We start from the raw sequence: 13,921 nt of genomic DNA on the forward strand, positions 1-13,921 counted from the left end.
TTGGCTAAGTGACCAAATGGTAGTAAATGGCAGCTGTAGCACATGAAGGTAGTAAATGGTATATGAAAAAAAGTCACAAGAACGCTTCAATTTCACTGCAAATGGATAAATTTTTCAGACAGTAACGTGGTCATGAGACACTCCCATTGAAAACCTTTATCCTAGAATTCTACAAGCTCTAGTAGTAATTTTTAAACATTAATAAACAATTGTCATTTCATTAGATTGTTCACTTTCTGTATTCTCCAATACAACTCAGTGTTATAGCCTTAGCATCCCAACAAAATTAAATTCTTAGCTTGAAAAGAAAATCCCAATTGAATGTTTGCAGTAGAAAGGAATGTATTACTGTTGGATAGAGAAAATCGGTTAATATGCCGAGCCAAATCTGCTCTGATCTACGGTGAAACAAATCCCTCTCTAAGATAGGAATTTGCTGCTGACATACTCATTCCAGAGTGGCAGCTACCCAGGACTTGAGAGATTAAGACTGTTTGGGCTCAAACCAGCATTGCTTATCTACTACTATTGTAAGCCTTAAGCTCTGTTATGTCTGTTTATAAGTGCTGGCTTTGCATACTGTTTCAGGTTTTCAAGCACAGACTTTTATTTTACAATACAGACAAGTACTCAATTCCACAGATCTACACTTTTGTAGGAATAACTCTATTCAAATGCATGGACACATTAAAAAAAATAATCATCCAGAACTGTCTTTTTAAGAATTATATATTGTGAACTACAGTCACTCAAAACAACCTATTTCTTCCATAAAGTGAAATGATGTTGTGCTGTTGATATTTTTGCAGGTAACTTTATATAGGTACAAATATAATTGAAGAGATGTACGAGTTAACACTGCACTCTGAGCAGGGTCCAGCAGATGGCACACACAGAAAATGTATTCATGCAAAAAGAACAGCGCATTGAAGCTGTCTATCTGCTGATGCACAGAAGCTAAAGGCCAATAGACCCCTGTGGTCTCACTCAGTTACTGAACACTGCTTTAGGAAAAGGTGGCGTCATTCTGGAGTCATCGACAGTGTAGAGATGGAGAGAAAACTGACCGCCAAGAGTGCACACAGTCTATCGGCATCACTACAATTAGTACTGGCGCTAGAACATTATTTTCAAACGTCGCCTTTTACTGCAAGTGTTCTCCCAGTCCACTTGAGGGGAATCTGTAGGCGTTAAGATCAATAGAACCCTGCTTAGTATGTTTCAAAATGATTTATAAGCAATTGTAAGGCTCTGCTGGTATTTTAAGTATAATTCAGCTTAATTAATTTGATGCATTGATGCTAACTCACTTTCTCTTAATATATTTAATGGCATTTTACCCTGTTGCTTGGTTAATTGAATTTAGTGCCTCTATGGCATTCTTCCACAGTCCATAATAGAACAGGAATCTCTAATGAAACATTAGAGGCTTTGAAGGAAAGTTGATTTTTGTGTATTAACCCTTCAATGAGTAACACAGGTCCCAATATTTCATGCAGCCTCACCACACTTCCAGAGCAGTTATGAACTTATCAGCCCAAGAATTGAGCAGCTCTTCATAATAACTCTTTATTCTTTAATAATTGCTGGTTAAAATCAAGACCAGTGAGCTCAGCTGCAAGAAAAAGAAGGATACATTTGGCACAATGTGCACAACCCCATTGAACTCCCTGATTACAGCTTAAAATAGCTCCAATTGGATTTCAATAAGTTGATTCCTCTTTAGTTTTAGAAGAGCTGATTAGCATCTCACTCCATGCTTCATAAACTTATCCTTACCTTGTAATGATATGTAGATGGAGTTGAATTTATTCTCCATTTAGCAGAAAGATTCTTGGCAAGTAATCATTGATCAAAGTAGCTATATTTAGAAACTGCATCTTCTAACACCTAAACACATATTTATATTTATATTCAACTTTTATCATTCCAACAAATGTCAGAAGATATTTTTCAGTGTTAAAAAATAGTTCAAGATAGACATGAGAAGAATATAAAGCAGTATTATTAATATGATGTTAAAGGCATTAAGAAAATTGCCACTTACTTCCGTTTCAGGAAGCACAAAGTTTTGCAAAAGGATTAGATTTGGCTACTGAATGAATATGAAAGCAGCTGCAAGTGGATCCTTTTCTGTTTGGTATGAAGCAAAATGTTTTCAAATCAAGTTTTCAAGCAATTGCTGGGGGAAATCCCATGGGCAAGGCTGCTTGAAGGTAAAGGGGCCCAAGATAGTTGGTTAGGACAAGGGGTAATGGGTTCAAACTGGAACACAGGAGGTTCCACTTAAATTTGAGAAGAAACTTCTTCCTGGTGAGGGTGTCAGAGCCTGACCCAGGCTGCCCAGGGGGGTTGTGGAGCCTCCTTCTCTGCAGACATTCAAACCCAGCCAAATGAAGACCAGATCATCCAAAACCTCAACATGGCAACATTTTTAATACTTTTTTTCCCTCAGGCAGATGTTCAAGAGTGTTGAAAGGGTCAAATTTGAAACTTATTTGTGACAAAGTAAAATATACACGATGCTAACATAGCTCCACAATCTCTGCTTGAACGTAATGAATTACCAAACCAAAAGCACTCAAGTGCCCAGAATGATTACATCCAGCAGAAAGTTTAATTAATGCAACTGCTATAAAAGGCGTATTGCATCTTTTGATAATTAAGTTTTATTAGAAATGGAGGAGCAGAGGCACAGAATTCAATGTGTTGATTAAACTGATCTATTGTTTTCTGGATGAGAAAGAACAATAGCTAATGCTTGACACTCACAAAAGGACTTCTAATTTTTGAAACACTGAAGGGTAAGACTCCAGTAAACCTCGCTAAAAGAACAAAATCGTCCTAAAATCATTTTTAAAGAACAGGCTGTAAATTTATTCTGAATAGTCTACTCAAAAGAATTTCTTTGCTGATCAGTCATCACAAAAAAGTTACCGCAGCATTTTCCCACCTATCGAGCATAGTGAAGATGTGGGATTCTCAGACTACTATACAGCTAAACAACCTACAAAGCATGGATCAAGCTGAAAAAATTCTGATATCCTGGACTTAATCACACTTCCTTGACTGCGCAGGTCCTAAAAAGGACTCATCGCTTTGATAAAGAAGCCAAAAATAATCATTAAACTGGCAGTCCTTACTGAACAGCAAAATCATTGCTCCGATGGGAATTAGCTAGCGATATATGTTTGGTTCATCCACACAAAATAACATTTGTGAGAGAGCTTTCCTGCGCTTCAAGACGGCGCTCACCTGCGAGTAGTGATCAGCTCTTCAGAATAACACACAGCGTAACAACAAAACCCCACCAAACTGGCAAAGGTCATAAATTAATCATGGAATCGTTTCAGTTGGAAGAGACCCTCAGGATCAGCGAGTGCAGCCATAACCTTGCTCCAGCACTAACCCATGTCCCTAAGAACCTTGTCTAAACGCCTCATCTACACATTAAAATGGTCATTTTGTGGGATCTCTTTTCTGTGCTGCGATATTGCTGACCTGAGAGTTCAATATCAGATTACAAAGAAGAGATTTGGATTACAAATACGGATATAGATCTGTTTCTGGACTGTGAGGAATCCAAAAACCCAAAACCCTGCTGCCAGTTTTTCAGGAACTGGATGGAGTGGACTCTATTCAAACTGATACTGATTTCTCCTCATCTCTACTTGAAACAGAACACACAAAACCTCAATCATTTATCGAAACTTCCTCATTTTCCAAGTTTTGTTGAGTTCAAACAACATCAGAGTGATAAAAATTTAATGAGATCGTGGCTCAGGGAAAGATCAAAGTAACAGTGTTCTGGAACCGGGATTATGTTGCATGTCTTTATATATTGCATTTATGCAATTAAGAGATTAAAGGTGAGCTCAATTCATCACCAATTATGCAAAGTAAACAGATCAGCAAATGAAAATCTGCTACAGGATAAAAATGAGCACATTGATCGAGCTTTTTTTATCAGTTCTGTGTCCATTGTGTTCCTATTTTCCTCTTTGTTTGGCAATGAAGGGGAGGGGATGTAGGCGTCCAAGCTCGAGCCCCCATACGTAGAACAAAGTTTCCACTGGTGCGCATTAGCAAACTGGGTGTCAATTTTATTTCAACTTTGCCATGGGACATCTGTTCTCGTCTGCTGCCTTATCTTATTAACACTTTCTACATATACTTACAAGAACACGTGCAACCGTTTCGAAAGAATGTTCCTGTTGTAACTTCAGTATTCCAGAATGTGCTTTTTAAAAATTAAAATGCAAGCACAGCTCTCTCATTATGGTCACAGCTGAATTTCTATTTCTAAATTGGGGACGTAAGGAGAAACCAGATGTAGTGCAATATGCGCTGCAGCGACAGGCTTAGGTACTTAATGGCCTGTGTTACGCAGAACAAATAAGAGACACTTTCTCCCTGCTAACTCCTTGGAATTTGTGAACAGCAAACAGGATCCAGCTTCAAGTCATTCCAGGTTCTTTTTTCAAGAGCCAAAACCCAAGCACAGTGCGCTTTCCTGCAGCAACGTCAGCCCCATTTGTTCTCAATTTGGAGTGAAAGGGAGGTTGGCCAAGAGTGGAATCCATCAGCCAGATTCCTTTTCCATTCAAATGTCAACGAATTCCAGTTTACATAATTGAGGCTGAACCCAACCCCTTTTTGTCTGAAGCTTCAGAATTAACACTGCAAAGACAACCTTACGGTTTAATCCATCGTACAGCATTAAGTTAGAGATGGCTGACAATTTTTAATGAAGTACCTTTTTATCTGAAAATGTCATTTAACTGAAGTGAGCATCCTCATAACAACTGGGAAAACAGAGACAGTAATCCCCAAAATTAGACTGACTTATTTAAAGTTGTTCTCTGTGTTAGCAGAAACAGGGATGGAAGTCTCTAATGAGCATTAATTACACTTATTTTTATGTGAGATGTATCCAAAATTAGGTGTTTTGTTTTGGGTTGTTTTTTTTAAGTCTGATATGATTGAAAGAAAACATAGAAATTTACTTTAAAATGTCCAGATCAAAATATGTTAAGGTTTTTATTTGATTCAAATACATTTTTCAACAAGTATAAACCCAGGGAATGTATTCTAGGCCCTATAAATTCACTGAATTAATATACTGGTGGGGACTAAGGTAGGAAGAGTATGAGACAACCGAGAACTCTGGGCCATGTATGTGCAGGATGAGCGCTAATCCTCTCCATCACAACCATTTCTGCATTGATCGGTCCAGTGTAGCAAAGATACAGGAAACGTGAAGTATCCAGGAGCCAAGGGCTTGGTTATTGTTGGAAATAAAGTATTACCTGACTACACTTTGGCAAACAGAACACCTGAGTGTTCCTCACTGCAATCCTTACATTAGAGCCTATTCTGACTCCAAGTAGGTAGAAGACTAATTTAATTGAATTTACTTCAGTGAACACTTTTGTGCTGTTTCTTACTGAAGGGGTTTTAGTGACCGCTGCTAAAAGCAAAAGCATTGAAAGTTTTTGAAGAGTTTTCTTATGCTAAAAACCCCTGTCAAGCCTGACTGGGCCCCGTTCACCTCTGCTATAATACAAGACAAATGCACAGCGCAAAGAGTTAACATTTCTGCTCCGAGACCCTCATCCAGACAAGAAACAAACTAATCAGATATGCCTTTAAACTTGCTGGTCCACCAATAATCCAGCTGTGTTACAATGGCAGACACAATGGTGTGGGAGTGACATCTCCACCATAATGAGCAGCTAAAACAGAGACAATTTAATTACAAACCAAAATGAACATTTTGTCAGCTGTTACTATAATGCACAACTGCTGAAAATAGGGTCTCGCAAATAATGATAAATATTCATTAGGACATCATGGCAAGACTATGAGAAACATGGCTCAAGCTGAGCTGCCGTTGCTGGTGTGCCCTTTTTACAAGCCGTGATACCTTGTCTCTAGGTGCTAACGCTCTTAACTGATGCTGAGCAATTATTTGTTCTAAGCATCAGTAGGAAATGTGCATGTTTAGCATTTCACTGCAGGCTCTCAGCGCCTCGCAGGAGTGAGGAAGAAAGGAGAGGAGAGTCTGGAGGCAGATGGTAGGCAGCCGGGGAAACGTCACGCTGGGTTGGCTGGCCAGCTGAAGAGAAGCAGTGAGATGGTCCAGCAGCCCCATTGTGGAGGAGAGAAGGGGAAACTTGGTGGGGGCACAGGGTGGGGAGTCACACAGCTTGCTGCTGCTGCACCTGTTCCCTGAGTGCACGAGGTCAGAGGAAACAGCAGCCTTGGGGGATTCATATTCCAACAACTCCTGGCACAACTGCCTCTTTCCTCTCTGTTATTGCTGCTGCTTAGGCCACCACGGTTTCCATAAGCTTTTGTGCTGAAATTGCTTTAGTCATTTAAGATTTGAGCAGGTAACAAAATGAAGACACCAGAGAAAGTCCCAGGTTGAGCATGACTTAAAAGACGGGACTGTGTCCATTTGGCACATCGTTGTTGAGACACTCCAGAACAATGTCTGCACTCATCACCCATCATTAGGGAAAAACTGCAACTACTGCTCTGTTTTTATGTACTTACATTGCTCCTGCAACCTCCTGATCTATCATTAATTCTGAGCTATACTGATGGCATATTTTGTGTGTATAGAAAACTAAAGCAGGAGGTCCCGTTTTCCTTTTCCTTACCCTGGTCACAAATGCCTGCCCCTTTCTCACTGACACTTGTGCAATCTCACGTGAAATTTTTCAAGGAAGCGAATCAGTAGAAACCTATGCGCTTTTCTTTCGGTAAGGTATTTTTCTTCCCGTTTCATTTCCTTTACTGGCTCTTGGGAGCAGATAGCGGGTGAGATGGGCAGCATTATGACAACAACGGCAGGAGCGGAGCGCTGGCATTTACAGAGAGGGAGGGAAGGAGCAGACCTGCCCTTATCAAGGGACATGAGGTCACCTTAGCACTGGTAGCGAAGCACATCTCAATACGCTGCATAAGGAAACCTCAGTGTGGTGAGTTACACTGATCAACATTTTCCGAAAAAATTGAATGGAAAATCCCCCACACCATTGCAGCGTATCTGGACTGGCAGGTACATTTCTATCATGGATCTCTGAGTTTTCATGATGTTATAAAGAAATAGAGTTGACCTCCCCTGACTCCTGCATACATAGGTATCTATTTTGTGTATGTACATATGTGCGTATATCCTGGCTTTGCAGCAATCACCTGGTTTCTAAGTGCCATCACCATCCACAAAGGTTTAAGAGTCACAAAAGGAGCTATGCATCATTGTGAAAAGATACTTCAAACAGCCCTAATAGGGTCCGTCTTTTAAAACAAAGATTCTTACTTTTTAAGAAATACGAAGCACCAAAGCTGCGAGAGCTTTCGAACAGTTTGCAATGCGTCTGCCGTGGATAACCAGACAGGTACAGTTTTAAGCAGCTGGTACAGCCCTCCATCTGCTGGCTACACTTAGCACATGCGGCTTACAAATCACTAATACAAAATGATTGTGAGAACTCGGTACGAACTTAGTCCTGTTACAAGTCACCTTTTCCACGCTTTATTCAAGGAGATTTTACCTTATAGCTCACACAAATTACAGAATCTGAAATTTGTAATGATACAAATCCTAATAAGAAAAATAGAACACAACCACACACTGGAAAGACAAATAGATTATTTCACCTGTATACCAATCACGACCTAAATCACTATCAAACTCATTTGTTCTTTTCCCTATAATTTTTGCATAAACATTGTGCGTTGTATCCTAAGTGCTCACTGGCTTATCAAATAGTCTGTCAAGATAACAACAGGAGAATACTTCCTTTGAGAACCTGAGATTCATGAAAGGCATATTTCTTTAGATAAGCCTACCAAAGGCTACATACAAAAGCGCTTTAATAATAGAATGCAAAGTCTGACAGAGAAGAAGGTAGGTAAGACTTCCCCATTAATTTGAGTAGATTTCCAAGAAAAGGAAGTGAAGAAATGAGGGCCAAAAAAGCCCAACCAGGTCACTGCCTGTGACAGGAGGCTGATTTTATTTTAAACAGTGAAGCATCTCAGTATTGTTCCAGGAAACAAACACATTGCCTTCCTTGACGAATCCACCTAGCTAAGTGCACAGCGAAGAGTATAATTCCTTCATAAATCAGAAATAAGAGAAACAGTGAATAAAGGCTGAGTCATCACAACTAAAACTTGAGCTTCCACCCACACCTCTCACACATGCTCATACACACAGAAGATGAACAGCATTGTTTATGAACACTGACACATCTTAATATCACATGAGTCATTGCACAAGGTATCTCAGGATTCGTTTTACCGTAGCGTGTGAGAGGGATACAACAAATGGGCTGCACACATCCAACCCACGTGTGCTTTGGCCTTTTAGTATCGTATTTTTCAATATCAAGAGCATCTCACTTGAAACGAAAGTCCGTTTCTGAAACTGAATCTGTTATCCCACAGTAGGTTTGGCTAGTGTTCAGTGTGATATCGTATGTTCTGTAGGGCTAGTTGTATATACCCTTGTTCTTCTTAGGTTTAAGATGTAGAAATGAAAATAAATATATCTTTAACTTGGAAAAACGTTTAAAAGTTACATAATCAGGTAAAGATCACCTCTCCTAGCAGCTCCAGGAGCACACAAACTTTGATTATGGTGGTGCCTCAACTATGAATATTGGAATTATTCCTACTGTATGATGCTGTGGGGTGACAGCAACACCCCAGGCTCCATCCCTCCTTCTCAGTGTTAAATACCGCTCCCTAGAGCTCTGGAACTCCTAGAATTTGTTAGGACAAAGAACACTGTCCTTCAGTAAAAACATGAGTAGCTGAGCCCGGTTTTACCCTAGATTAGACATTTTTATCTCTAGAATGACACCAGCTTCACATCCTTGTCTTGAAATTCTCAGTACGCTCTTAGAACTCCACGGTACCTGGCTGACTTCAACAAAGCTCTGAACACAGTTTAGGGACATGTGGTCTCTTTTGTAGGATTGGTGGTTGTCGGGCATGATTTCCTGTTAATTACGGGGCACAGTCACAGCTCATTGTCCTTCAAAATGGTAAGAACCTTTCTCATCTCTTTATCTGATTAAATAACACACTGGCTTTAGCAGCCTGATATTCTCTTGTAACGTTTCAGTTTGTAAACTTTGTGATGCCTTTCTATCATTCTTCAAATTCTTTCACTGTAACGCCTGCCCATGATGAGTGGTCTGTGGAACTCACTGGAGGACCATGGAAAGTTGTCAGTGTACTTTACATTTTCAGCTTCCTTCAGAATTCCAGCAGCATTAAAAAGGGCCTTTATATATGTATATTCTCTAGCCCTTCCAGCTACTTATGCTGCCAGGAGTACCAGAGATCTACAATCCAAAAGTTTAGTCATAAAAAAGTAAAGGCTCTAGATCTATCTATCCACAGAGAAATTTGTGTCATCCAATTTGAATTCAAGCCGTTCATATATTGCATTTACAGGTACTCCAAGTTCCTCAGTGTGCACAAGAGAAATAATTCACCTGAAAGTGGTCTGGACAGAAAGTTTCTCAATAATTTCATTCTCTTTACTGGGATTGTCGCAGGGCTGCATGTAATCTAATTGCCTATGTTGCATGTTCCTAAGACTGCCCATAAAATGCAATTTTATGTCTGGGTTGATGATATTTAGTTATTTATAGGTAGGTGGGCAGCCGAGTGCCTTTAGCCCTACTCTTGGAAATGGGCATGAAGTAATGCCCACACGCTGTCAGATGGAGATGATGTTTCCATACTGTTCTAAAAAATCACATCAAGCTCTACAGAAACCACAGAAGAGTATATTAACATCCTGCCATTTGAGTGAAATCTGTGGATCTTAGTGACTTGCTCCATAAAACAGTTGTTTTCTGGCTCTACCATTGCCATTCAGAGATTATTATTCCCTTTAGTCCAAAGGGTGCTACACTTTTTAGCAGGATCTCTATACCAAGACCGACCTGTTGCATGGTTATTTCAGTCGCAGGGGCATCACTCCTGCACCAAAATCTACAGCATCGTTCCAGTCCCCTTTCCAACGTGTGGATACATCCTAGGGCTGTAAGACGGGAGTCACAGCACCCAGCGTTACGGAGCAACCAGACCCAATCAGCTGCAAAACGTCACACGCTTTAAGACTTTGGCTGATAACATCCCATTTGAAAAATGTGACTAAGTTTCTATGTAAGATGTACAACTCTGTGCATCTCAGCATCTGCCCTTTGCGGCAAAGCATGATCTACCACATCCTAATAATTCAGAATCTCTAGGCAACATTATCATGTGAATAAATATTAGCCTTCAAAACACAATATAATCGGAGAAGTTTGGTGGGTTGCTTTTAGCGTGTTGAGGAGTAGAAGAAAACAATACAAAAGTAACCACAGAAAGACTGTATTTTCTAGTGTACATAAGTGTGTAACAAACATCATGACTACAGGGAAAAATGTGGATGTTTGCATAAAGAATAGGACTAGGAAAGTTAATGAAATAAGGGATGTTAGCTATAAAACACTCTGGAAAACCAGCACGGTGTGGGTCCTCCATGGTTTCCTAGCAACAACATTTTCTCTGCTTTCTCAGAGTACCATGGAGTTGTGGAATCCTCCTCCTACACAAAATCTGAAATCAGGGATTAAAACAATGATGACCCATCTTGCAGACTGGAAGCAGAAAACTATTTCAAAGCTTGTGAACCACAGCTCAGTAACAAGCGCTATCTGTTGCTGATTTAATTATCTCTTACTTGCATCTTCAGCATGGTCAGAGGCTTAAATGTAGCCCTCAGATAATCAACCCTTGTAATGAAGAGCATAACTCAGCAACACATGGAAAGTAAGAAGTGTAACATGCTTTAAAGTAACTTCAATGACCAACACAAGAATTAAAAGTAATTCCCAAATACAGTGGGAAATGGGAAAAATGGTTTTGCCTGGCAGTTCACAGAATCACAGAATGTCAGGGATTGGAAGGGACCTGGAAAGATCATCCAGTCCAGCACCCCTGTCGGAGCAGGGACACCCAGATGTCCTCTCGTGTCCTCCAGCTTTCTCTAGACGGCAGCAGAATGAAGGCAAATGGCAATGCCCTGCTTTATCCGGTATTTTACAGGGATTCCCTTGAGAAAACCTCTGTATTTTCCCAACCCCAGAACAGAGAAAGCAGAAACAAAGTTCATACATTGGCTAATCAGTCTTAGCCTTTAATATTATCAGTATCCCACCTGTAATGAAATTTAAAACTGCAAGTAAAACAAGTACCTGATTTATTAGAGTTTTAAATAATAATGCCTAACTCTCCGCCCATAAAAACAAGTGAGGGTCATTGCCTAACCGATAAAATTTACACACAGAATTGCCTCAAAAGACTTTTTCCGCAAACAGAACTAACAAGTGCATTTTCAAATTGGGAAGGTAGCTCTTATTTTTTAATTGCTTAGAATGCAATGCTGTGAATGCAAGAATTTGCCAGCCTACAGCAAATGGTACACGTAACTTGCAAGACAGACATCCTGCTAAGTACAGGACCGATCATCACCCCAAAAAAGAATGGTAAAGTAGCTTTAAAAAATAAAACCAGCTATCATGACATTAGTATCAAATTATGAAATGCCAGACAATTCAAATTACAGTTTAACACACAGAACCTTATTCCATGACCAAAATCCTGCTCTTTAGTGAACAGGAAAGTAACAACATCCTCATGGCCAAACAATGGACAGGATTCTTGTTTCCATAAGGTAAGAGAAAACAGGATAAGTTACTGCTTTGAGTGGGGGGCACAGGATGGATGGGACCAAACCCTAAGTTATCCTTTCTGATAACCCCCCAAGAGTAATGCAGTTCATCATGATCTAAGTTGCACAAGAGTACAATAGTTTTCTATTTTGTTTCGTTCATAAGATCACCTTACAAGGCCCCCTCAAGGCGACTGAAGCTGTGTCTCAATCCTGGCTCTAAATCTGATATTCCGAAAGTGTCGTAGTGTGGGTTAGCATCAGCACCGGGCCACAGTCTCAGTCCCTAACTGCTTCTCCAGCTCTTCTTTGAGAAAAGTCAACACCAGGCAAAGACAGAACACAAGTCAGGAAGTCCAATGGCTAAAATATGGCCATACTATGATAGGTGTTGATAACTGAAGCCTTACGTCTCTTAACAGTATCGTTAAAAAAAAAGGAGGGGGAGCACAGGAAATACTGCACTTAACATGCACTGCCTAAACCAGATAATCACCTAGGACAGAAATCCAGATTTTTTAATATCTACTGGTACATGAATAGGAATTAAAGTAATGTAACTAAAGTAACGTAGACATATTGTTCATTATTTGAATTCTAAGTCAAATGTGAAGAGTTTGCAGACCATCAATAGCTGCATTATTGCAACTACATTCCATCAAAAATGCATGTGAAACGTGTGTATGTGTGTGCATGCTGACTAACGTCCCGACATCAGTAAGAATCCAAGCTCCTGTCACAACTAAATTGTTGACAGAGAACCTACTAATCCTTGATATTGGGTATTCACGCTTTGCCAATAGTGGTGCAGATAGTGTATTTATGTGTAGAAAACTGACACCACAAAGAAATTGGGAAGGGGGGGTGGGAAATCTAAAATCCAGTCCACTTCATTAATATATCAGCCTATAGCAGATGCTTCTCTGTTTAATACTTTCAGTAGCACTGGCACTTGTATCCGAAAGATATAATATTGTAACTTGTGAAGAAAAACGTTAGGCAGCAATATTAGAATCAGTACATCCTAGGGTAGAACTTATTTAAATAATGTTGGAAAAATACTTGCAAGGGGAAAAAAAATCACACACTTTTACATTTAGAACCAAAAAGCAGCAGTGATCCTGCTCATGTGTCCTTGCAGTCAAAGCGAGACAAGGCAGACACAAAGGTGGTAGCACAGAGGGAGTTCTGTTAGATTTAATAATGGAAAGAAGAGAGAAAAGGCCTCCTGTGATAGGTTCTAAGGCTCAGGTTGGAGGAGGAAAGCTTGAGTAGCGAAGCACAGAGACAGCTTGCCAATCTTTTATTTAGCAGAAACGGATAACCTGACAGTTCAGGTACGGCTCAAGAGACACACGTGAAAGTCTGTGCTTCCCATTTGACTTTAAAATCACAGCTTCTCAGTACCTCATTTCGCTCGATCTGAAAGAGATAAATACTATTCTCCTTATTTCACAACAGTCCCATAAGAATAAATATACCAGACATAGATGCTATGGTAATTGGGCTACCTAAATACTTAGAATATGATGAATTTTTGTTTATGCAAACATGCAAGCATGATTTGCAGATAGATCAGTGAAAAAGCATGAATCCTAAAAGCTCTCACAGGCACATTGAGTAGGCAGAGGAGGATTTCAGATAAATTCCATATGGAATGAAGATCAAGACCAGATGCAGCCGAAATGTGAATGGAGGAGCCGTATAGTGACGTAGCCGCTATAGACAGCATCGTATAACTGGGAACACACGCAGCACGTGGGGCAGTTACAGTCATTACCAGCTCTCCCGGTAAGGCAGACCTGTAGAAATGTGCAGGTAAATGTATTAACTGAGCCTGGAGAAAAGAGATGTTCCAGTTTCTACATATCCCACCACTCTCTAGGTCTACTCTAGCGACAGTCACAGAGCTTTAACTTATGACAATGAATGTGTGATTGCACTGTTTGTACTAAATGCAAAAAATAAGTCATGAAACATCAACTTTCTTCATGTGGAATTTCATTGAATATGTGTCTAGCTAATACACACATTGCTGTTAACAAACCTTTGGGGGTTTTCTCTGCACCGGAATTGTAATGAGAGGAAACTACAAAGTTCAGAGCTCTAAGCCAGTGGAATTTTCCAGGTCAGATGTTGAACCAAGTGCTGGACTTTGCTGGGCAGAGA

This window comes from Patagioenas fasciata, chromosome 12 (assembly GCF_037038585.1).
Source record: "Patagioenas fasciata isolate bPatFas1 chromosome 12, bPatFas1.hap1, whole genome shotgun sequence".
In the NCBI taxonomy this organism is placed as follows: domain Eukaryota; kingdom Metazoa; phylum Chordata; class Aves; order Columbiformes; family Columbidae; genus Patagioenas; species Patagioenas fasciata.